General features: G+C 34.0%; 1 pseudogene; it reads left to right on the forward strand.

Moving 5' to 3' along the window:
* Positions 1–6,108: 6,108 nt before the first annotated feature.
* Positions 6,109–6,446, forward strand: LOC107401051 (large ribosomal subunit protein eL42-like; annotated as a pseudogene).
* Positions 6,447–6,924: the final 478 nt, after the last annotated feature.

The following is a 6,924-nucleotide window of genomic DNA, read 5'->3' on the forward strand; positions in this document are numbered from 1 at the left end:
CAGACTAAACTCAAAATAGTACATGAGAAACTTACACATTCCCTGTCTCTTTTTTCTCTGAGTTAACTGGTTCATGTTTCTATCTGTATTTTTCTTCTTTTGTTCCTTCAAATAGTCCCTCTTTTCCCATCTTTGTAACTTTGTTCCTCAGGAATGCTGTTTTGATAGGAGCCACTCTGTGAAACCAGAAACAAAGTTTGTATATAATATTTGAAAAGCAGATACAGGGTTTATTTTTTATCTCCAACTAATATCTATAATTAGGTTAAAAGCTTATTTTTTTTATCATATTGAATATATTTTTCACATTATTGAGACCTCTCACACTCTATTGATAGATTTTTAAAAGATTATTCTAATAACATTCTTTAAAAATAATTTTCAGAACATGAATTAAGTGGTAATATTTATATTGTATTTCAAATGATTTATGATCAGTTTCTTGTGATCTATTGAATATAGAAAAATTAAAATTCTTTAAAATGTTACTTTACCTTATATAAGTATGGAATTTGAATACTTGAATGGTCTCTTAGATATTGTCCTCCTTATAAGAAATTATATTTTAAAATTAAATTTAAATCATCAATGAATATACCTGAAAATAATAGCTAAATGTAAAGAAAAACCATACCTTTTTGATAAGCACAGAAGTGAGTTGATAATAACATAAGTCTACTAAAATATTTAACAGGAAAATTCAAATTAACCTATTTCCTCTGAGATTGTTTCTTACCTTTTATGGTAAAAAAGATTCTTGCTATAGGAAAGTTTTATGTTTCACTCTGCTTGCAAATCAACAGAACAGAAGGTTTTAATTCTAAACTTAAATATTGAAGCATACAGCTATGCTGCTTCTCTTCCAAACTAATAAAGTCTTTGCATAAACTGAGCATACTCTGGTAAGTCAATATGACAGATAAATTGAATTCATGCCCAAACTAATAAATTGCTCACATTTACCCGGCATGCTTGTACTGTTCCATTTCTCTTGATACATAATCACTATAAATATAGGCTATTTACAATACAAAGTGTAAGTTATCTAGAAAACCATTACTTATTTATACCAGTATCATTTATATGAAAAATATTCTGTGCAGTTGGAACACACAAATCTATATTTATATATACAGAAAAGTCAGTTATAAATCCTATTTGTTTTGCTTTTCATGTTGAATCTTATATTTTTTGTACTCCCTAATTTAAATCAACTTTCAGTTTAAAAAATTATTTTGTGGAATATATTATTGTCTTATTTACTACTCTGGGGAAATAAAATGAAACAATAATTTTTCACATTGGCAAACATTACATAAAGGCAAGGAAACAATAATGTAAAAAATAACCATCACCAATATTTTTCTGTTTATTTATTGTTGTGGTTTCTCTAAAGGTATATATATATATATATATATATATATATATATATATAATCATATATTAATTTTGTGTAAAAATTTGGTACACATATTTAAGGGTTTGTGTATTTTTAATTTGCTTAGATTAAAGAATAGCTGGAAATAATTGTGATTAGTTTGTTTTCATAAACAAATGTGATTCCTAATCAACTTTGTTGTTACAAATTTACAAGATTATATATTACTAATACATGGTTCTCAATCCTCATATACAACTATCACCACATGCAACATTACCTTGAACACATTTGTAAGTAATACATGTATATCTAAAGCATTTAAACATGGGAAAGAACAAAATAAACCATTTAGTTTTTGTTGTATGATAATTCCATTTTATGAAATATTTTTTTCTAAAATAAGAATATAGGAGAATAAATACAAAGGACTTACAGATTTTCTAGGCTATCTAATAGCAGCATGGAAGACAAAGAACTTGCCCTTTTTCTTATATTAGGTTTATTACGTAACTATATACATGATATTCTGTCTTATACTCTAAGCTCTCTCTTTCATAGCGAAAAGATCTATATTTATTGTAGTAAAAGAAATTCACATTATGTAAGTCATTACCACTCTCATGAAAGTCCAGGAACAATTTGTTCCTATCCCTGCTGACATGGAAACAGAGTGTGTGACAAAAAGAATGGCTTCTGGGCTATATAGGTCCTTAAAGGCTTGCCTGATGTCTCACTTCTAGCTAAGCCACAAGGTGTCATAAGCTTCCACAGCAGCTCTACCCGTTGGGAACCAAGTCAATAAGTAAATGAGCCTATGAGAGACATTTTGCATTTGGATGATAACAACATAAATGTAGACAATTTGGTATTAACAGTATCACTGTCAATAGGAATATAATGCTACATATTTTATAACAAAACATAGAGGACAAAAACTAGATTGTAAGAGATGAATAGTATAACATTTAGAGCTTACAGGTTGAACAAAATTTTGACACTTTAACAGAAACAAAGACAGCCAAACTTAAACAGTCAAAGTAGCAATCAAAAGGAGAAACATGTAATTGGGACAGAGTTCCAGCCCCAGCTAGCAACAGGACTTGGCAGCTTTGGCCATATGGTTCTGGCTTTAGAATTATGGATAGAAGAAACAGGTTATGGAATTTACTTCCATGCCTAAAGAGAGCTGCCAAGGTCAGCCACATTTCAAGCGGGACCCTGAATGGAGGCCTAGTGGAGATGTCATTACATGAGGCTATGAAGTTGAAGCCTTCATTGTTTTGAAGAACCCAAGGTGTTAGAGATAACCAAAGTTGTGGGATACTTGCTGAGGAGAGCTGCTCACAGCAAGTGGACCCAGCCCAAGAGAAAGAACTGCTTTTCAACAAAGCTGAATGGAGTGGGAGATCTGAAGAGAATTTTCACGTAAGACATGAAGATGAAGTGTTTGGAGTTTGCCCAGCTGGTTTTCAGTCTTGCTTTGGTCTAGTATTTCCTCATTATGGCCCCTTCCCTATTTTTCAAATGGTAATATATATTCTGTGCCATTATATGCTCAAAGGATGGGATTTATTTTTTTATTTTGATTTATAGGGATTTTCAGTAAAGAGATTGTATGAATCTCAGAAAATACTTTGACTTTTGGACTTTAAACCAAGTTTGAGACAGTTATAGACTATGGGGACACTGGAAGTTAGACAAAGTGCATTTTACATAATGATATTGTTACATGTTTATGTGGGACAGGGAGAGAAATGTGATAGTTTGAATGTAATTGACTCCCATAATCTCATAGTGATTGGCACTATTAGGAGATATATTGGTGAAAGTATTAAGGCCACTCCATGTGGTTAAAAGGGAGATTTATTTAGTGGTAACTTACAAATGAAGGGACAGGTAGATGGTGGGAGCTGGAAAAGATGCAGCACAGTCCAGTGGTGTTGTCTGGTGACTCTCCTTGGTCCACCACTTGTGTCCGGGCTCCCAGCAGCAAGAGAGTGTGATCTGAACAATCTTGGGTCTTAAGGGCCCTCCCTTGGCCCTGCCTTGTAGGCGTGATAGTTACAGAAGCCTCAATGGAGGTTGGAACTTCCAGACCAAAGCTGGAATAGCTACCCAGTACAGAGGTATGGCTTTTTTGGAGTGCCTTACCTTGTTAGACAAAGTGTATAGATAAGAGGTAGATTATTGGATCTACTCTGAAAAAAAAAACAATAGAAATAATAGAATAAAAGTGTAGATTATTGAATCTAATCTGAAAAGAACAAAAGGAAGATATAGAAATAATAAAAGTTACATTTTTAAAAAGGGGAGATATAAAAATCATAAGATAAAAGGTAGACTTTTGAATCTACTCAGAAAAGAAAAAAGAGAGAATATGAATATGATAAGATAAAAGGTAGATTATGGAATCTACTTTTAAAGAGGAACTACTTGTTTTAAATAGGATAAGCAATAAAATTTTTATCTGAATTTGTCAAATATTAATGGACTAGCAATTGTTAATGTAATTCTTGACTTTTTCTTATATTAGTTATAACTTTTTATTTTAAACAAAAAGGGGAAATGTGGTTAAAGTATTGTGCACCCCAATAAACTTATCTTGGGGTCAGAGAACAAAACAGCCACTATATTAAACATAGAAGTCAGGCAGTGGTAGCACATGCCTTTAATCCTAGCCTTCCAGAGGCAGAGATCTCTGTGAGTTCAAGGCCACACTGGAAACAGCCAGGCATGATGACACACACCTTTAATCCTAGCACTTGAGATCTCATGTCTTGTTTGGGAAAGACACATGCCATTAATCACAGGAAGTGATGGCAGGAAGCAGAAAGATATATAAGCTGTGAGGACCAGGAACTAGAGGCTTTTTAGGATTTTAAGCTTTAAGCTTTTAGTAGCAGTTCAGCCAAGATCCATTTGGATGAGGACTCAGAGGCTTCCAGTTTGAGTACACAAGAATGACTGAGAAGTTGGTGAGATGAGGTTAGTTGTGGCTTGTTCTGCTTCTCTGATCTTCCAAAATTCACCCCTATATTTGGCTCCATGTTTTTTATTTAATAAGACCATTTTAGAAATTAATCTACAGAAGTGTGTCACTGTTGTGGTGAACTTTGAGGTTTCCTATGCTCAGGATAACATTGAGTGTGTCAGTTGACTTCCTGTTGCCTGCAAGATGTAGAACTCTTGGCTCTAGCACCACATCTGCCTGCACACTGCCATGCACAATGGCTGTGGACTGAAACTCTGAAACTCTAACTGAGAGAGAAGGTTAAGTAGATTTACTCTATAACAGGTGGGAATGATACTCTAAGCATTATATGCTATTAATATAATCTCTGGTACATATAATGGGTTACACTTTCTTAGTTGTTGACCAATGGTGTTCAATAAACCCCCAAATGATATAGGATAATGATATTGGTTATCCTCTACAACTTAAACAAAAATATCATATTTCTGAAGATACCAAAAATTTATGTCATTAAACATAGGGAAATCAAGCTGATACTCATTTGGAAGCTTCACCACTACTGCTAGCCTTTTTCCTTGAAGATGATATGTACTTTACTGTAAGATAAAAGTAATCACTGTATTATGCAGCTATGAACCATGTGATGTATAATAATGACTAATCTAGCAAGGCATGCCTACTTGTTCAATAATGGCACAAATGTTATGGGATTAAAAAAAATAACACTCTTTAGAAATTACATCTAAGTCCTGCTCAGTGAGAATGAACTCATACTTGACATTATCAATGAGGCCAAGAACCTGAAGCTACATAGGTCATAGTACCTACATAAAACCTACTGCTATAGGTTTGATAAAGGAACATAGCAGTAAGACAACTCCTAATGACCTATTGCTATACTCAAAGATCAATGTATTGCTCAATAACCACCAGTGATGTTTCCTCTCTCATTAGATAGTGATTCACACAGATGTTTACTCTTGGTCAACGTGTGGAAAATAAGAGATTTTGAAGTGCTCAGCCTTTGATGGGATATCTGTATAACATTGCTGCTCTCAAAGTTCAGTGTGATCTATGCATCAAGGGAGATGAAAAGATTGTAAAAGGAAAGATTGTTGATAACTTCAAGGAAACAGTATTTTTAAGATGCAACAGTACAGATGCACATATGAGCTCACAGTTATTGTGACTATACACATACAGACTACATAAATTCAGTCCAGATAAAATGCCATGTAGAAGAATGGAAATGGGCACAATGTCCCACTTGTACCTAACGAGCTATTGGTGATTGATAGTTGTTGGGAAAGGCAAAGTCATGTTTTCTTAGTGGAGTGACACGGGATGCATCAACCACATTCCAGTCAGGCCTCAACCCCAAATGTAGCTGGTCAACACAAATTTGAATACATGTTTTTGCTTAGTTTTAAGAGTGAGGGGAAACACAAAGTTGGGTGTGTAAGTAGGTGGGGGATCTGGGAGGAGTTGAATGAAATGAATGAAAATGATAAAAATATATAGTAATAAATTCTCCAAGAATAAATAAACACATTTTATTATAAAAACAAGCAAATTGTAATGGAAATTTTAAGGCTATTAAGAAGTGGTAGCAGAGTAAAGGAAATGTAAATAAAAATCCCAAACCTATACCCCAAAAAAAGAATGATCAAGAAGTGATCAGTAAAAAAGAGTAAAATTCATTGAGGATGTTGAATCTCTTCATTTTCATCACAGAGACATCTCTACTGCAAAGATGATCAGTGTACCTAAAATCTAAAGGTCTTTCTGAGAGAAGTGCACAAGCATTAATCTCATGACCCCATATAAGAAGGGCAAGGATTCCTCGTATGCCCAAAGAAAGCAGTGCTACATTCAGAAACAGAGTGGCTATGGTGGACAGAAAAAGCCAGTTTTCCTAAAGAAGGCCAAAACCACGAAGAATATTGTGTTCAGGCTGAGTGTGTCCAATCTAACTGCAGATGCAAGAGGATGCTGGCCTTTAAGAGGTACTAGCACTTTAAACTGAGTGGAGCCAAGAAGAGAAAGGGCCACATGGTCCAGTTCCAAAACTTGTGTTGTCTGAAAGGATAATATTGAAGTCTTAGAAAAATTACCTGTAAGAAAATAAAGTTATTGTTAGTGACACCAAAGAAAGAGAGAGAGAGAGAGAGAGAGAGAGAGAGAGAGAGAGAGAGAGAGAGAGAGAGAGAGAGAGAGCTAAGCCATATCCTGATAAATTAGGTTAGTTTGCTGCAGTTGAAGAAAGGGGAGGCAAGACTTCAGGAAATTCTTCCATCTATGAAGTGGAAACCTTCATGAAAATAACATTGTCAGAAATCTAGTTCTTTCAAAAAATACAGACAACTATGGAATGACTTAAAAATGAACACATAGAGTAAATCAATATCTGTGATTATGTTAATTCAAGACACTGAAAAGTTATGCAGTAAAGTCAGATAAACACTCAGGATATATTTGGGACAATTATAGGAACTTTCTGAATTTTGGAATTAAAAGGTGAGAAGAGTAACTTAATAGACATATGGACTCAACTCTTCTGCCACCAGAA

Source organism: Peromyscus maniculatus, chromosome 2, assembly GCF_049852395.1.
Source record: "Peromyscus maniculatus bairdii isolate BWxNUB_F1_BW_parent chromosome 2, HU_Pman_BW_mat_3.1, whole genome shotgun sequence".
NCBI lineage: Eukaryota > Metazoa > Chordata > Mammalia > Rodentia > Cricetidae > Peromyscus > Peromyscus maniculatus.